Below are 19,820 nucleotides of genomic sequence, written 5' to 3'. Positions count from 1 at the left end.
AGGAGGGTGACCAGAGCAGGAAGGCAGTGCCTCACCTGCTCTCAGGCTGCGCTCAGACATTTCTTCGTACGAGGAACTGAGCCTAACCCTGGCTTGGCCCATGTACCACTGGGAGGCATTTCGGGAGAAAGAGAGCCATTGTCCCCAACAGGATGCACACTTCGCCAGCGTGTCTATTCATCGGCCCGGCACAGGTTGGCTTCTCTGCCTGAGTGTCAACAAAGTCCTTCTTGACAAATGTCAAATGTCTTTGTGCTTTAAGATTCCCAAGAACAGATGTAGTGGAGGTGGCTAGCTGCCACTTCAGAGTTATTTGGCGCAGTCTACACAGTAAATACTGACTGGCTGACTTAAAAGAAACAGTGCCGGGACGACTGGGTGGCTCAGAGGTTGAGCGTCTGCCTTTGGCTCAGAGCATGATCTCAGGGTCCTTGGATGGAGTCCCACATCCGGCTCCCTGCATGGAGCCCACTTCTCCCTCTCCCTATGTCTCTACCTCTCTCTGTGTGTCTCTCATGAATAAATCAATAAAATCTTTAAAAATAAAAATAAAAGAAAATAAAAGAAACAGTGCCATGTGCTACTGGAAAACCAATGCAAGACCCAGATCCCTGACCTCTAGGAGTTTGTAGGGGCCTCCACCATACCCAGTGTCTCCCGTAAGGGGAGACCGCCCCACCTGGAGTGCTCTGCTCAGAGAGGTAGCACCAAGCTGTTCCATGTCCAGGAACGGCCACTATTAGGCTGGGCCCAGTGGGTCAGCCCAAAGGCCACCCCCATAGCCTATGCAGTGGCCTCAGTGGGCCGGCAGAGAAAGATGTGCTGGGCCAAACCTATAGGAATACGAGCTAGAGTCTGGGTGCACCTAGAGGAGAGGCAGGGCAGACACATGGGTAGGAGCTGGTCCTTAACAGCCATCCCCCGCGGAGAAGCTCCTGGGACCTGGCTTTGCCTCTGTCCCTACCTTTCCTTAGGCCCAGTTATCTGCCTTTTTTCTGGGTTCCCCCTTCTAATACCCAGGCCTTAACGCACACCTACTCATACACTCCACCAGGGGTTATAGTAACAAGAGAATCTTTTTTAACTTTCCTTGCTTGTCTGAAAATTTATTAATTTATGAAAGATTTCATTTTGGAGTAACCTCTACACCCAATGTGGGACTCAAACTCACAACCCTGAGCTCAAGAGTCGCCTGCCCCACCAACTGAGCCAGCCAGGCGCCCCTCTGCGCTGATTTCAAGGAGAGCGGACGGAGGAAGAGCACCTGGATCCCCGACCGAGAGGGGAGAGCGCAGGAGGAGGCAATGCCCACGGTGCAGGCTGCCGGCTCGTGGTCTTCAGCGCTGAGGGCCGAGGCCGTCGCTGGCTTGCGTAGGCCTGCCAGGCCGGAGGGACCGCGGCGCCCAGGGGCTGCCTTGCTCCCTGCTGGGCCTCCCGCCGGTGCCCGGTGCCCGCAGAGCTGGCAGCAGCAAGGGCTGCCTGAGCGCATGACACCAGGCCACCCGCTAGGCCTGCCCGCTGCCCCCGACGCTGACCTCTAGTTGCTATGCTCCAGGGTTTCTCAGTTCCCTGGCTTCCAGTGGGGTTCCGCCAAGTGGGGAACCCTTGCCAGAAATCAGAGGGAAGGAGGCAAGTGATATAGGCTCCCCCCCCCCATGGGGGGCCCTCTCTACCCCACCCCTTTGCCTGCCAATTTTCTCACTATCCAGGCTTGGCTCTCAGTCCGGTGTGAGCAGCCCCAGGTAATACCAACCCTTTGTGGTTTCCCCCCAACCTTGCTAAAATAACCCCTTTATGAAAAGCTCCTCAAAGCCTCCAATCTTGAACGTGGCCTCTGAGCGTCTGTTCCCTGCTGAGACCCTGACGGACAGTTTCCAGAAATCAAGTGTATTTTGCTATCTGGTTTTCTCTCTGGACCAGTACATTCTGCTCCTCTCTATCAGCAAGTACTCATGGCTTCACAGAGCACGCTGGGCAGGAGGAGGTTTGCTCAAGTGGTCTTGACGTCAGGTGGAGATGGTGAGAGGCCACCGCAGCCGAGGAGTGTCCTGTCCCCACGCTGGCGAATGCGCCGCATAGATGCTCAGGGAGGAAGACGGCTGGTAGCTGCCCTCCCCGGGTCGGAGGCAAGAAAACTTTCCTTCTCAGATAAACTCTTTGGCTAAACAAGCTTTGTTTTGAATTACATTTTATTGCACAACTACAAAATAATCATCAAAGGCCTTGTTGGCGAGAAGGCCATTGCTCGTTAATTTACCCAAATTAATGCAGCAGAAACGGGAGAGATCTACTTTTCTATGTCATTTTTGCCTTTTAAATTTGAAAAGCCCTTAAAAAGCAAGGATTATTGAGCATATCAAGCTGTGCTCCTCTTTCAGCCTTTGGTGCAGGGTTAAGTAGGTGGAAGCAGAAGGGCTATTTTTATTTTTATGGCAATTTATCCTCTCTGAACATACTAATGGGAAAAGTACATTTAAATTTTTCTAAAAAGGAGACCAAAAGGATCTCATATGATCCAAAGCTTTTTCTCACCTCTAGAAAAAATATCTTCCCTCGGTTCTTTGGTGCATATTATCTTGTCTACCTGGGATCTGCTTTTCAAGCAGGTTTCCTACCAGGGAGATTCAACAGCAGTCTAAGACAGAAAGGACTGATTTCCTACCTAGGACTCAAATGGAAAAACACGGGATCTGCACTTACTTGTTCTTTTTTGCCCCTCCCTTACCCCTTTAAAAAAGGGGTATGCTGGTTGCTTTAGTCCCCCTCCCCCATCTTTTGGCAACAGCCATCTGAAAGAAAGAATCATGTGGTAATTATTAATTTTGCATGGGATCAACTCTGGCCTCAGCTTTCGTTTGAGATGCAGTTACATGAAAAACAGACTGAGTTAATTTCATCCCCTCTGGGGTTGCTTGGCAACAAGGCCTAGTTCCAGATCATCTCTTCTCCTTGGCCCAGAGTGATCTCTTTGGGGTGTCGCTCATGTTAAGGCAATCATCACCCTGTTGCCGTCGCTCCTGAATGTGTCCCTGTGGCCTTGATGGCACAGGGGGTTTGTGGCTTTGCTCCAGTCACACGGCCTGGGGTCTGGATAAGCCCTGAGCTTGTTAGCACCGAGAAAGAACTACGCGTGGGGAATTTGGGATTCAAACAATTGAGGTTAGACAGGAAAGAGAGGGAGCACGAGCAACGTGTGAGGTGATGCTGGAGGGCAGTGGGCTGAGATACAACAAATACCGAAGTTGTTTTTTTTGTTTTTTTGTTTTTTTTAAAGCATTACTATGCTCTGATTTGGAAATCTTTCTAGGCTACGGTGTTAAATGATAAATGCAAAGTCCAGAACAGTGTGCATAGGATGTTTGCTTTTGGGGGCAGGAAGGGGGAGAAAAGGAGGAGGTATGAAAATATTTTGTTTATGTTTGCATAATGAAAAATACAGATGATCGCTTGTGCTTGTGAGGCATGAGAGGAATGAAGTAGAAAGGGCAGAGGTGATGGGCTCCTTCCACTTGCTAGATGGGATGCTGCCCAATTCATGAATCAATAAAGTCAATTAGATCTCCCAAAAAGACAGGAAGAAAGATAAAAGAAAGGACAGAAGCAAGAACAAGACTTTTCACCTGTGTACCCCTTTATACTATTTCGCTTTATAAACTAAAAGAACGTGTGTTGTCCAATCAAAAAGATTTTAAAATAAACATTTAAAGAAGTGTTAGAAACCCAAAGCAAAGTGTTAATATTTGGTAGAGTTGAAGAAGTTCGTTGAGGGTATATGGGAATTCTTTGAAATGTTTTTATTAGGGGGATCCCTGGGTGGCTCAGCGGTTTAGCACCTGCCTTCGGCCCAGGGCCTGATCCTGGAGACCCAGGATCAAGTCCCACATCAGGCTCCCTGTGTGGAGCCTGCTTCTCCCTCTGCCTCTCTCTCTCTCTCTCTGTCTCTCTGTCTCTCATGAATAAATAAATAAAATCTTTAAAAAGATGTTTTTATTAGTAGTAACCCCAACAAATTTTCTAGCTTTCTCTTCCTGTTTAAACACCATTCTTGCTATCTTTTATAAAGGAAGTCAATAGGCACATTTTTAATATTTCAAATGACTTGGTAGGAGGTAGGGGGTATCTTTAAGAGTTCTGAGCTGCAAGGAAAAGCACTCCGCTGGGAGTATTAGCCTTAATCAGAGTGTACTTCCATCCCTGCCCCAAATGGCTTACCTGTGGTCCCTGAGGATCTGAGAAGAAATAAGTGACAACCTCGTCAGGGACTGGCCTGAGAACGGAACTCCCGTGATAGAAACATGGCTCCTCGATACATACAAGCCCTCAATTGCACCTTTGTGGGGCTTTCCTGGATATGCTTCAGTGTTTTCTCTTATCTCTGCAGCAGGTAGCCATCCCCTCATCTTCCAGATCATTCTGTTTTACCTTGCTCCACTAGACTAACCTCCTTGAGGACAGGTGCAATGGCCAAGTCATCACCATACACAGCTCCCTTGGCATAGTATAAGCACATTTTTCTTAAATTTTTTATTTTGAAGTTATAATGGGTTTACATGAAGTCGCAAAAAAAAAAATACAGAGCCATAAATGCTTGTGTTTAAAAAGAAGAAAAGTATCTTACATCAACAACCTAACTTCCCACCTAAAATAACTAAAGAAAGAAGAACAAACTAAATCCAAGGAAAGAAAAAAAAAAAAAGATTAGAGAGGAAACAAATGAAATAGAGAATGGAAAAACAATAGAGAAAATCAACAAACCCAAAAGTTGGTTCTTTGAAAAATTCAATAAAATTGATGAATCTTTAACTAGACTGATGAAGATAAAAGGAAAGAAGACTCAAATTACTAAAATCAATAAAGAGAGGTTACTATCAACTTTACAAAAATAAAAAGGACTATAAGTAAAAACTAAGAACAATTGTATACCAACAAGAGATAACATAGATGCTCTAGATAAATTCCTAGAAAGACAAAAGCTCCCAAAATTGAGTCACTAAGAAATAGAAAATCAGGGGCACGTAGGTGGCTCAGTCAGTTGGGCATCCTCCTCTTGGTTTCAGCTCAGGTCATGATCTCTGGGTGGTGGGATTGAGCCCCACGTAGGGCTCTGTGCTCAGTGGGGAGTCTAGTTGGGATTCACTCTCTCTCTCTGCCCCTTCCCCTGCTCATGCTTAATCTCTCTCTCTCTTAAATAAGTAAATAGTTTAGAAAACAAAATCACAATGAGATACCACTTCATACTCACTTGGATAGATATAATAAAAAAGATTTAAAAAAAGACACACAATAACATGTTAGTGAGGATGTGGAGAAAGTGAGATTCTCATACACTGATGGTGGAAATGCAAAATGGTGCGGCATCTTGGAAAACTGTGTCAGTTTTTCAAAAAGTTAAAGAGAGTTATCATATGACCCCAAAATTCCACTCATGGGTGCCTATGCTCAAGAAAATATAAAACATATGTTCAGAAAAGCCTGTACAAAAATGTTTATAGCAACATTATTCATCTTAGTAAAAAAGCAGAAACAAGTTAGATGTCCACTAAATAATGAATGGATTAACCAAATGTGGTGTATCTCTATGAAGGAGTATTATTCAATCACAGAAAGGAATATAAAACTCATCCCTACTACAATTTTGTTGAATCTTGAGAACGTGTTAGGTGAAAGAGGCCAGACACAAAAGAATACATCTTGTATTGATTCCGTGTAAGTGAAATATCAAGAATAGGCAAACCCACAGGGACAGAAAATAGATTAGTAGTTTCTAGAGGATAAAGGAGGGGAAAATGGGGACTGACTACTCCTGAGGATAGGGTTTCTTTTGTGGGGATGAAAGTGTTCTAGAATTAGTGGTAATGGTTACATATATGTGACCAATATACTCAATGGGACTGTGCATATCCTGAAGTCCATTGAACCATACACCTCAAAGGGGTGAATTATATGGGATATGAATTATATGGCAATAAAAAAAGAACAAATAAAAGCAGCAGCTCATGCCTTTAAATATGTAATGAGAGATTCCATTTACAGTTTACTCAGATTCCCCCAGTGGTAACATCCTATATGACTATATACTGTGTCACAACCAGGAAAATGACATTAGTATGATGCACAAAGCTTATCTAGAATTCACCAGTTGTACATGCCCTTGTGCATGTGTGTGCATGCAGTTCTCTGCAATTTTATCTCATGTGTAGATTCACGTAAATATCACCACAATCAAGATAAAAAACTGTTTCATTATCACAAGTGTCCTTTCTGCTACCTGTTTTACTCATTACCTCCCTCTCCCCCATCCCTAGCCCCTGCCAACCACTAATCTGTTCTCTATCTCAATAATTTTGTTATTCCTAATTTAAATTGCTACATAATACATAAATATAACCTTTTGAGTTGGCTTTTTTAACCCAGCATAATTCCATTAGGGTCTACCCAAGTTGTTACATGTATCAATAGTTCATTCTCTTTATTTATTTTTAATTTTTCTTTAGTAATGCAGCATTTTGTTTATTCTTTCCTTTAATAACTAATATTTAAGAACATTTACAATAGAACTTACTCTAGGAGAAATTCAACTTACTTTTTTTTAACATCTTGATACTGGGTATGAATAAAAGATAGTCAAAATAATTATGGTCAAAATTATTCTATCACAGATCACAAATAAATGCTTGGTGTTAGTACGTCTCCATACAATTCGGTTTTTGTTATAAAGTTATTTGGCTGCAAAAAAGAGTATTTGGTATATGTCACTAATAGCAATCTCTCTTAACGCTGGGATGGCCTCTTGGTATTGCTTCTGCTGTTGCTTTTCTGCACAATTATCTGTGCCCGTACAAAGGGAGTCGAGTGGAGAGGTACTCATCACGTAAATAAAAGTACACAGCTGATTACTGGAGAACGTAAGCAGGCAATGCAAATGCCCGATATTTCTGAGGCCAAAAGGTTAAGCCTAAGGAGTCTAGTCAAGATTCAGAAATAAAAGCCCACACAGGGGGCACCTGGGCGGCTCAGTCAGTTGACCATCTGCCTTCGGCTCGGGCCATGATCTCAAGGTCCTGGGATGGAGCCCTGCATTGGTCCCCCTGCTCAGCGGGAAGTCTGTTTCTCCCTCTCCTTCGCCTCCCTGCTCATGCTTTCCCGTTTGCTCTTTCCATTTCAAGTAAATCAATAAAACCTTAAAAAAAAAAAAAAGCGCCCATACAAGATACAGTATAGAGCCAAACTGGGAGCTCAAGAGCAAAGCTATAAATCACTCTTTCTGGAAATGGTGATAGTGAATTTTCCACCATTTTCCTTGTGGGTTTAGATAATCAGACGGTCTCAGCACTAAGCCCTCTGTTTAAGCCCTGCAGAGGGTGGAGGTAAAGGGGGAAAACTGAAAAGCCAAGGAGTGTGGGTGTCGCTAGCTCAGACACAGGTGTACCAGAACTCTCTCTGGGAGTGGGAGAGGGAACACATCTATTTCTTTTATTCTAAAATAAATTTTTAGGGGTGTATGAGTGGCTCAGTCAGTCAAGCTTCTGCCTTCGGCTCAGGTCATGACCCCAGTGTCCTGGGATGGAGGCCCACATCTCTCTCCTGCTTGGCAGGGAGCCTGCTTCTCCCTCTCTCTCTGCCTACTGTTCTCTCTGTGTGTGCTCTTTCTCTCTCTCTCTCTGTCAAATAAATAAATAAAATCTTTAAAAATGCATTTTTATTTTTAGAACAGTCTTAGATTTAGACTTATTATTTAGATAGTACAGAGTGTTCTTATACACTCCACACTCAGTTTCTCCTGCCATTAGCATCTCTCATTAGTATGGTACATTTGTCATGATTAATGGGCCAATCTTGATACATTCTTATTAACTAAAGTTCATACTTTAGATTGCCTCAGTTTTCCTCTATGTCATTTTTCTATATCTGGATGCTATCTAGGATACTCTATATGATGTTTTCCAGTTATGTCTCCTTAGGCTCCTTTTGGCTCTATTACTCAGACTTCCCGGTTTTGGGTTGTTTTGTTTTGTTTTTTTAAGATTATTTCTTTATTTTGAGAGAGAGAGAGAGGCACAAGCAGGGGAGAATCTGCTTCTCCCTCTCCCTCTGCTCCTCACCACTGCTCATGCTCACACACACTCTCTCTTTCTCAAATAAATAAATAAAATAAAATCTTTAAAAATATGTATACACAAAATAAAAATCTCAGCAAATTATTTTGTAGATATGACAAACTGTTTCTAGAGTTTATATGTAAAGGCAAAGGACCTAGAATAGCCAACACAATACTGAAGAAAAAATTGGAAAACTCACACTGCCCGATTTTAAGACTTACCACAAACCTTCAGTAATCAAGACAACATGGTATTGCTCAAAGAATAGACACATAGATACCTAAGTATTTCATTTATTTGGTGCTATTATAAACAGAATCGTTCTTTGAAATTTTAAATTCCAGTATGATTTAGTTCATTGCTGGTATATAGAAAAGCAACTGACTTTTTGATATTAATCTTGTGTCCTGTGACTTTGTATACTCATTAGTTTCAGAGGGGTTTGGGTTGGTTCTTTGGGATTTTCTTGTCATCTGTGAATAGTTTTATTTCTTCCCGTCTAATATATAGACCTTTTATTTCCTTCTCTTGTTTTAAAGCACCAGTAATGAATTTCAGTACAGTGTTGAATAGGAGGGGTGAGAGAGGACATCCTTGCCTTGTCCCCAGTCCTAGGAGGAAATTATCCAGTCTCTCACTATTAAGTATGATATTAGATGTAGGTCTTTTGCAGGTGCTCTTTGCCAGATTGGGGAAATCTCCCTCTATTCCTAGTTTCCTGAGTTTTTATCATGAATGACTAAATTTTATTATAGATTCACATGCAGTTTTAAGGAATACAGAGAGATCCATGTATTGTTTAGCCAGTCTACCCCAGTGCTAACAGTTTGCAAAACAATATTACAACCAGAATATTGACATTAATACATCCAGAACTCTTACTCAGATTTTTTTAAACTTTTACTCATTTGTTTGTGTGTTTATACAGTTTAAACTCATGAATAGGTTTATATATCCACTACCACAGTCAAGATACAAAAGAGTTAAAAAAAAAAAACCCACAAAGATCTCCTTTGTTTCCTTTTATAGTCATATCCATTTGCATCCAGCACCTCTTCCCTACATTCTTAATCACTGGCAAATACTAATCTGTTCTCCATTTCTAAAACTAGTTATTTTAAGAATGTTATATAAGTTTAATCATTCAGTATGTATCTTTTTGGACAGGCTTTTATTTGGACTTAGTATAATTTCCTTGAGAGATGCCTGAGTGGCTCAGCGCTTGAGCACCTGGCTTCGACTCACGGCTTGATCCTAGAGTTTGGGATCAAGTCCCACATCGGGCCCCTTTCAGGGAGCCTGCTTCTCCCTCTGCCTGTGTCTCTGCCTCTCTCTCTGTGTCTCTCACGAATAAATAAATAAAATCTTAAAAAAAAAAAAGAAACCCATCAGGTTGTTCTGTGTCTCAATAGTCTGTTCCTTTTCTATTGTTCCATAGTATTCCATGATGTAGAAGTACCTAAGTTTATTTAACCACTAACCTGGTTGAAGGACATTTGGGTTATTTTTGCTTTTTGGCTATTATGAATAAAACTGCTATAAGTATTCATTAATAAGTTTTTGTGTAAGGATAGGTTTTTATTACTCTAGGATAAATATTGAAGGAGTGCAATGGCTGGGTCATACGGTAAGTGCAAGTTTAGGTTTATAAGAAACTGCCAAACTGGTTTCCAAAATGGCTGTGCCATTTTACATTCTCACCAGTGATGTATAAGTGATTTAGTTTTCCCACATCCTTGCCAGCATTTGGTGTTATCACTAATTTTGTGTCAGCCATTCTGATAGATGTGTACATACTTTCTTTTGGAAAGCCATAAATATCTTAAAACAATTGAGCCAGTACCTACAGGCTAATGTTTCCTGTGTGCCCGGCTCCAGGTTAGGCTCTTTGAGTGTGGAGGAAACCTAGCTTATGTGCAAGGGACCGGAGAAGCTAGACTAGAGCATGAGATGATGCTGGTTTCTTCCCAGTCGTTCCGACAAGCCCTATGAGCTCACCAGAAATGATGTGTGTTGGATGATAAACCCTGAGTCCCTAACAGGAACCTGTGTCAGGCAAATCTCTATGGAGTTCAGAAGGGATAAAAAACAAACAAAAACAAAAACAAACAAACAGACAAAAACCCCAACAATTCTGTGGAAGGGTAAGGGAAGGAAATTACTGGATCTAGTCTGGATCCAGCAGAGGCTAAATGTCGGCTGTGTGAAACTCCAGGTAAAAGGAATGGCATTTACTCCCTGGGTCTCCAAAAAGAGGTTCAGATTCTGCTTTTGTTTTGCAAAGAAATAGGACAAAGCTAACAAAGGCCCACCTGTTGCAAAATGAAACTGATTTTCAACCTGAGAGAGTATCCTATCTTTTTCTAGTAGATTCTGTTAAAGAAGAGTCCTAGATTATCATCCAAGTTCTCATTTTCCTCAGCTTCTGTCTATTGTATTAAGCCTAGGGCATTAAGTTCCATTTACTGAGAGTTGTAAATATGCATCAAATCATGTTCAGTTCAGTAACTGTACGGTGATTGAATCTGTTATCTAAGGAGTAGAGGGCCTTGATATATCAAAAATATTTGGCTTTTTATTTTTTTAAAAGATTATTTATTTATTTATTTATTTATTCATGAGAGACAGAGAGAGAGAGAGAGAGAGAGAGAGGCAGAGACAGGAGCAGACTCCATGCAGGGAGCCCGACGTGGGACTCCATCCCAGTCTCCAAGATCACGCCCTGGGCTGAAGGCAAGCGCTAAACCGCTGAGCCACCCAGGCTGTCCCATATTTAGCTTTTTAAGAAAGATTTTATTTGTTTATTTTATTTTATTTTATTTATTTATTTTTTAAAATATTTTATTTATTTATTTAGGATAGTCACAGAGAGAGAGAGAGAGAGAGGCAGAGACACAGGCAGAGGGAGAAGCAGGCTCGATGCCCCGGGAGCCCGACGTGGGATTCGATCCTGGGTCTCCAGGATCGCGCCCTGGGCCAAAGGCAGGCGCCAAACCGCTGCGCCACCCAGGGATCCCTTATTTGTTTATTTTAGAGAGAGCAAGCACAAGCAGGGGGGGGGGGCAGACGGAGAGGGAGAAGCAGACTCCTACCACTGAGCAGGGAGCCAGATGCAGGCCTCCATTCCAGAGATCATGACCTGAGCCAAAGACACCCAGTCAACTGAGCCACCCAGGCACCCCCAAAATATTTAACTTTAAAAAAAAGTAATTCCTTGGGGGCACCTGTGAGGCTCAGTCAGTTAAGCATGTGACTCTTGATTTCAGCTCAGGTGTGAGATGGAGCCCCACATGGGGTTCCATGCTGGGCATGGAGCCTACTTAAGATTCTCTCCCTCTCTCTGCCCCTCTTCACTCTCTCTGTTTCCACTTCTCTAAAAAAAAAAAAAATGCTTTAGATAAAGGTCAATTTTGTCTGAAATGACGCAGAACCCTATGCTCAGGATCTCAGAGAGGCATAATGCTATCGGGACATTCTGTCCTTCCTGGCATACCTTTCTCCACCCCTGCCCTTCCTGACCTTCACCACAGGGGACATCTATTGTCTATACTCTGCTCTGATTTTGCTAAAAAATATTTATTTATACCCCACCCTATTCCAAAAAAGCTTTTAAGAAATTTAAAAATTAAAATATTTTCCTACATAGAACAACAAAAAGGACCAACAGAACCAAAACTAGTTAGTTGCAAAGGAGCAGAAACAATAGATATGGCCAAATTCGTATTTATCATCCACAACAATTATATTTTGCTTTCAAGAATGCTCTTAGCCTCTAATGCTCAGATGCAATGATACTCTTAGAAAGCCGTCATTTGAATTTCCCATATGATGTCTTCAAATTTTTAGGTTCAGTTTATATGCCCATATTTTCCATTTCACTACTTCGTTCTTCAATTACTGAGCTTTTAGTGGCTTATCCACTTAAATAAACATCTTAAGGAAGATTTTCCAGTAGTCTATGACTCCAGCTGATGATGGCTCTTAATCCTTCTAGAACACTGAACAGATGGTCCCTTTGTTGCTCCCACAGACAAGCATTATTCATCTCAAAAGCTTTCTGATGATAACTTGCAAAGATGTGATGAAACCAGCTTCTCAGAGAGAAAAATCAACTGATAAATAATTATACATTGAGATACTCCTGTTAATGTATGCTACCTGAGGTTAGGGACCTTGTCTCTTGTCCACGAATGTGCCTCATACAATGCCTGGAACATAATACAAGTTCAAATATTTACTAAAAATTACTGAGTGCCCTATTTGCACAGGAGACTCTTCTTAGACATTCTAGGAATATCCAGAAATAATAGATTCCAGAGTTCATGACCAGCCCCCTTCACATACACACCAAGGTCCTATCACGGCACATATATCTATTTAATGGTGGGTAAAGCTTTAACTTTCTCAGCAAAGGCCTTTCAGAAGATCTAAGATTCCCTTTGTGGTTCCCATCTTCTCTGGAGATAATAGCATCCCTGCACAGGCCCATCATGTGAAACTGGGAGAGCCACATCCCCTGAAAAGCCTTGGCTAGTTGCACGTGGGGATAGTCTAGCATGCAGTCACCTGCTCAACCACTCAGCCTCTGGGAATGGCCACCAGGCCCCCATTTCATGAGGGAAACACAGCAGCAAGATGATATGTTTGAAATGACCTCTTGGATTCTTTAAGCTTGTGGTTGTGGCTGATCCCAGTGCCATGACAGGGCTGCCTCAAACTGGGACCAGATCTCCCAAGCTACTGACTTTACTGCCGCCCCTTCCACCCCTCACTCCCCGGGCCATGTTAATGCTGCCACCTGACTTCCCAGCTGCAGCCTTATCATTTTTTCCTAATACTTAAGTGCCCATTAGTTTATAGTGCTGCTCAGATGCTGTAGCACTTTATGTCTGGCTCCTGCCCTATTAGGCAACAGGCAAATGTTTATGGTGGGAGAACCAACTGAAAGACTAATAAATAAACCATATGAGATACACAAACTCTATGCTCCAAAACCCTAATTGGAGAGTAAAATTCCCAGACTATTTTGACTAGACTATAATATTATTTCTCTTTTTGATAAATACACTAAGAGTACAGCAAGTTTCCCAATCTTGGTACTGTTAGCATTTTAGTCAAGATAAAGTTGTGTTTTTTAAGATTTTATTTTTAAGCAATCTATACATCTAACATGAGGCTTGAGCTCACAACCCCAAGAACAAGAGTTGCACACTCTACAGACTGAGCCCGCCAGACGTCCCCAGATAAGTTTTTGTTGGGAGTGCTGCTCTGTGCACTGTAGGATGTCTATCCTGGGCCTGTACTCACTAGATGACTTGGTGGCCCTAGTGTCTCCAAACATTGCCAAATGCCCCAAATGAGAACTCTTTTTTTTTTTTTTTGAGAACTACTCTTAAAGTAAGTAAGCAACTTAATCTGAAATCAAATGCTACAAAAAAAGAGTGAATACACCAATCCAGAGCTAATGATGAAATTTGATCTTAAAAATAGGCACAATTTCAGTAATCAGTGAATCTTGCAACTTTTCTGTAACTTTACATTTTTTTTTCAAATAAAACTTTTTTTTTTAATACTGCAAAAGAGATAGCTTGGGCTCAAGCTTGCTTCTGCTTTTTACAAAGATATATTGAGATATAATTCACCTACTATACTATTGACCCATTTGAAGTGTAAAAGTGAACGTTCGTTCACAGGTTTGTGCAACCATCACCATAGTTAATTTTAGACATTTCCATTCTCTCCCCAAGAAATCCTCCCCCGATTAGCAGTCACAACAGACTGCCCATAAGCAACCACTAATCTACTTTGTCTATAAATTTGCCTGTTCTGGACATTTCATATAAACATAATTGTAAATGTAATAAATTTAAATGTATGATGTGGTCCTTTATGACTGGCTCCTTGTACTTAATATTTTTTCAAGGTTCATTCATGCTGTGGCACGTATCAATCACTCCTTTTTATTGTTGAAAAATAGTTTTTGGGGATCCCTGGGTGGCGCAGCAGTTTGGCGCCTGCCTTTGGCCCAGGGCGCGATCCTGGAGACCCGGGATCGAATCCCACATCGGGCTCCCAGTGCATGGAGCCTGCTTCTCCCTCTGCCTGTGTCTCTGCCTCTCTCTCTCTCACTGTGTGCCTATCATAAATAAATAAAAAAAAAATTAAAAAAAAGAAAAATAGTTTTTGGTGAATGCATATTTTTAATTTCTCTTGTCTATAGTCCTAGGAATAGAGTTACTGGGCCACATGATAACTCTAAGTTTATGATTTTGAAGAACTGCTGAGCTGTTTTCAAAAGTGACTGTACCATTTTACATTCCCACCAATGTATAAAGTTCCAGTTTCTCTGCATCCTCCCCAACATTTGTTATTGTCTGGCTTTGGTTATGGCTATCCTATCTCACTGTGGTTTTGAGTTGCATTTCCTTAATGACTCATGATGTTGAGCATCTTTTCATGTACTTACTAGCTATCTGTTTATCTTCTTTGGACAAATGTCTATTCAAATCTTTTCTAATTTTTAAGAAATTAAGCTTTTTGTGTTGAAGTAATTGTAGATTTGCATATAGCTGTAAGAATTAGAGAGATCCTATATATCCTTTACTCAGTTTTCCCCATGTAACATCTTGCAAAACTGTACTATATTGTCACAATGAAGATATTGACATTGACACAGTCAAGATACAGAACATTTCCGTTACTTCTATGATCCTTCATGTCCCCTTTCATAGCCACACCCTCCTGCCCCTACCCCTCCATACCCCTGGCAACCACTAATCTGTCCTTCACTTCTGTAATTTGGTCATTTCGAGAACGTTATATAAATGAAACAATACAGTATATAACCTTTTGGGATTGTTTTTTTTTTTTTTTTTCTCCACTCAGTATAATTCTCTGGAGATTCATCCAGATTGTTGCATAATCAATAGTTTGTTTCATTTTATTGCTAAGGAATGTTCCCTTGTATGGATGTACCAGTTTGCTTAACCATTCACCTGTTGAAGGACATTTGGGTTGTTTCCAGTTTTGAGCTATTACAAATGAAGCTGCTATAAACATATGTGTACAGGTTTTGGTTTGAACATATGTCTTCATTTCTCTGGGATAAATGCCCAGGATTGCAATTGCTGGGTTGTTTGGTAGTTGTATGTTTAGGTTTTTAAGAAACTGCCAAACCGATTCCCAGATTGTCTGTATCATTTTACATTCCTTCCAGCAATGTATGAATGATCCAGTTTCTATGAGTGAAGACCAAGTGGGGGAAGGGAGGCCCGGTCCTCTTATCTGTGCTTGCCTGCTATGGAGCTTTTGCAACAAGGAGATGTAGGAGGGGTGAGAAAACTGGCAGCCTGACCCTCCTGGGATTAAACTGTGATCCCAGACTGAGAGATTCTGGGGAGAAGCCTCTGCCTTCTTGGCTGTACTTGTATGCAGCATAATGCCGGAGGTAGAACTTCTAGAACCCAAAGCTAGGAGAAGGAGTAAAGGAGCTTGTCCATGTCTCAAGTGCCATAGGCTTTTTCTGTTCTTACTGAGAATTAGTAGATTTTCTTGGATGAATGTTTCTTCATTTATAGTATGCCCTTAGGACAATTTCCAGAGACTTTAATTTTTACCAAGTTGTTTGCTGGGGAGAGGTCTGCTGAGCTCCTTACTTATTCTTACTCTTTCCATCCTGGAAGTCCCAACCCCTCAAGCTTGATTCTTGATACGATCAAGAATCTGATAGAGGGGAAAATCCCCCAGCTTGCCAAAGAATTCTCAGCTTCTCCAACAATAGATCATCCCAGATCCCCAGTGGCCGTGGCCAAGACCAACACTGGAAGTGCTATTGTCTCCCTACTGTCTCAACCTGGTAGGCAACCTGGTAGGCTGGCTGAGGTGCACTGTCCAGACCACTGGGGGTTGGTCTGCCTTGACCAGGAAAATAGATCTTTTTATTTTCCTAAGAGAGATTGGATGTGTTAGGTGATATAAAGTAGATTCATGATAGAAGACTGAAACCAGTACTTGAATTTTAAACCAAAAATACTACCAATTCCAGAAGCCTATTGGCTTGATGAACTCAGCTGAGCACCTTATTAAGCTGGGCACTAACAGGATAAAGAAGTAAGGCAGGGACAAGCTTTTCTGTTTGTTTAAATGGATAATACAATAACATGGTTCACAGACTTGTATATAGTAGGAAGCCCCTCTGCCATTCCTGTCCCTCTACCACCCAGTTTTCTGCTCCAAACAGGTGGACATTTCATAAAAGCAATGACAGACATAAATCTTACTTTCCTTAGAAAGGCTTGGGTTTGTTTTTGTTTTTGTTTTTTGTTTAAAAGATTTTATTTATTCATAAGAGACACAGAGAGAGAGGCAGAGACACAGGCAGAGGGAGAAGCAGGCTCCATGCAGGGAGCCAGAGGTGGGACTCAAACCCAGGACCTGAGGATCATGTCCTGAGCCAAAGGTAGATACTCAGTCACTGAGCTACCCAGGTGTCCCAGAAGGTCTTAGGTCTGAATCCTTTTTTTTTTTTTTTTTGGTGGGGGGGAAGGGTCAGAATCCTAATTTTCTCCCTCTCAAAACTGGCTGTGTAATCAGGGATAAGTCACCTTACCTCTCTGAGCCTCAGATTCTTTGCCTGAAAAATGAGAATAATGGTATCTATTTCACAAGGTTAGGGGGAGCATTAAGGATGTGTCTAATGGTGCTTCCTAAAAGTGCTTTACCAATGGCAGCTGTTCAAATGGGAGCAGTATCCATGTACCAATAGTGAGGTAGAGACTGGCTGTACTCAGAGGTGCTGTGGGATCAGGAATTGGCAGTGCTCGGGAAGTACCTGAAGCTGACTAAAGAAGAGAGAACACGGGCCACAGGGAAACTCCAATATGGCTAAAGTAGGCATGAGATAGAACGTGACTAATTTGCGAAGCAGAAACTTTGGGAAGCCAGTGACACGCAAAACCACTAGGAGGTGATCGGAGAACCTTTCCATCTGTCTATCACCCATGTACTGAAGGCAGCCAGCAGGCTTCAAGGTGAGCTGTGGCCTTGATAAAGAGAGGCACCTTCTCCTGGGAAGAGGCCTACCTTTGGACTACTTTAGAGACAGTGTTGGGGTTAACTCAAAATAGTTTTAGGTAGGTTGATGTCTTCCAAAGACCATCGAGAATCGAATTTATTACAGGCCAACCCAGGACTTCTGATGTAGGCTCAGGCCAGAAATCAGAAAATTAGGACCCAGACTAAGTTAACCTTCCATCTATTTCCAAATTTTTCTTTTTGACAGAATAAGTGCAGCAGCAGGGAAAACAAGAGAAATCAGAGGATCATGACATAGAATCCAAAAAATGTCTTAGGTCTTTCTCTACCTGGGTTACTACATTGGAAACACCTGACAGGGACTCTGTCCTAGATTTTTATTATCCTGTGGAACCAACTCCAAAGGATTATAGAGGTGGTGACCTGAGGAAGAGGCCAACAGCCTGTGAATAAGACACAATAGATTTCTCTCTAGAAGAGATGTGTACAGCAGATATGTACAGCAGGAAGATAAGTGGGAAGCAGGTGTAGAGAAAGCTGGCTCAGAGGTTGGAATTCCCATTGCTCATCCTCTTTTTTGGAGGACTTCTGCATACAACAAGATGAATAGTTACTAGTTGCTATTGAGGGCTACTTCTCAGGTCACAGATTCTGCAGCTTCAACAAGTTTCTCACCAGGTCTGGCTGAGGCAGAGAAGCCTAGCAATTGCCTGAGGTTGGATAATGGCTGAGGGAGCACCAATCAGACCCCAGAGACCAACAGAGTTGACCATCCCTTGGCAATCTCAGAGTTTATTTAAAAAAATTTTTTTTAAAATTTACTTATTCATGAGAGACACAGAAAGAGAGAGGCAGAGACAGAGGCAGAGGGAGAAGCAGGCTCCTCAGAGGGAGCCCAACGCAGGACTCAATCCCGGATCCCAGATCAGGCCCTGAGCCCAAGGCAGCCGCTCAAGCGTCCCTCAGAGTTTACTTTTAATGAGAACTGAGTATTTATTTTACAGCCCAAATGAACCTTAGTTGCTGAGGCTGACTAGTCCGGGTCATTACCACTCTAGCCTCAGGGATATTTCCAGGGACAGGTCCAGAGCTCCCTGTCATGAATTCTAATATGTTCTGGAAGCATTTCACCCTCTCTTTCTAACTCTCAGAATTGATGAAATAAGAAACTGAAGAAGAGGGGCACCTGGGTGGTACAGTCAGTCAAGCATTGGACTCTTGGTTTCACCTCAGGTCATGATCTCAGGGTCATGAGATTGAGCCCTTTAGGGCTCCATGCTCAGCAAGGAGTCTGCTTAAGACTCCCTCTCCCTCTGTCCCTCCCCACCACACTCCTGCTCTCTCTCTCTCTCAAATAAACCTTAAAAAAAAAAAAAAAAGAAGTTGAAGAAGAAACAGAGGATTTGAAAGGGAGGGATGCATCTATGGAGGACAGAAGGGTGAAAAGGAGCAAACTTTGAGAGTAAAAAAAGAACTTTATCTTTTTGTTACTGTTTGCCTTTTAATAACTATTTGCTTTTTAAAAAAGCTGTCTCTGCCTTCTCTTTTCTTCCAACTTTTTATTATAAAAAGTTTCATTTCTTCAGCAGCCAAAAAAAAAAAAAAAAAGGAAAGAAAAATTCCAAACCCACAGAAAAGTTGAAAACAAGTACAATGACAATGAAAAGAATCCATAAAAACAAACTGGACTTCATCAAAATTAAAAACTTCTGCTCCTTAAAAGACACTGCTAAGAAAAAGACAAAAGCCACAAACTGAGAGAAAATACTTTCATCTGATAGAGGACTTGCATCCAGAATGTATAAAGAACTCACACAACTCAGTAAGACGACAAATACCCTAATAAAAATGGGCAAAAGATTTGAACAGACGCTTTTTCAAAGAATGTATACAAATGGCAAATGAGCATGCGAAAAGATGCTGAACATCTTAAGTCATTAGGGAAATGCAAATTAAAACACAATATGAGATACCATGTTACATGCATGGAAATGGCTAAAATCAGAAAAACCAACAACACCAAGTGTTGTTGAAAATGTGGAGAACAGAAACTCTCATAGGTTGCTGATGGGAATGGAAAATAATACCCACATTTTGGAAAAGTTTGGCAGTCTCTTACAGAAGAATTAAACATCCCACTCCTCGATATTTACCCAAGAGAAGTGAAAATTTGTGTTCCCACAAAAATCCACATGCAAATATTTATAGTGGCTTTATTCATAATTGTCTAAAACTTTAAACAACCAAATGTCCTTCAGTGGATAAAGAGATAAGCATTGTTGTACATCCATACAATGGGATACTACATAGCAATAAAATGGTACAAATCACTAAAAACATGGGAAGGCATGGGAAAACATGGATGGATCGCAAACATATTATGCTAGGTATCATGGGCTCCATCATGTCTCCCTACCAAAAAATATTAAGTCCTAACCCCTAAACACTTCGAACTGTGAACTTATTTTTTTTAAAGATTTATTTATTTTTTTATTTATGAGAGAGAGAGGGAGAGAGAGAGAGAGAGAGAGAGAGAGGCAGAGACACAGGCAGAGGGAGAAGCAGGCTCCATGCCGGGAGCCCAATGTGGGACTCGATCCCAGGACCCCAGGATCGCGCCCTGGGCCAAAGGCAGGCACCAAACCGCTGAGCCACCCAGGGATCCCCTCGTGAACTTATTTAGAAACA

General features: G+C 41.7%; 1 protein-coding gene and 1 pseudogene across 1 annotated transcript in view; both read right to left on the bottom strand.

Annotated features, from left to right (window-relative positions):
- B3GNT2 (UDP-GlcNAc:betaGal beta-1,3-N-acetylglucosaminyltransferase 2) overlaps nucleotides 1-19,820 on the bottom strand; it is a 271,174-nt gene that overhangs the window by 134,329 nt on the left and 117,025 nt on the right. The window lies entirely within an intron of this gene.
- On the bottom strand, nucleotides 1,237-7,295 carry LOC144324412 (phosphatidylinositol N-acetylglucosaminyltransferase subunit P pseudogene; annotated as a pseudogene).

The sequence above is a fragment of the Canis aureus genome, chromosome 11, assembly GCF_053574225.1.
Source record: "Canis aureus isolate CA01 chromosome 11, VMU_Caureus_v.1.0, whole genome shotgun sequence".
NCBI classification, from domain to species: domain Eukaryota; kingdom Metazoa; phylum Chordata; class Mammalia; order Carnivora; family Canidae; genus Canis; species Canis aureus.
This window is presented reverse-complemented; position numbering and strand designations above follow the sequence as displayed.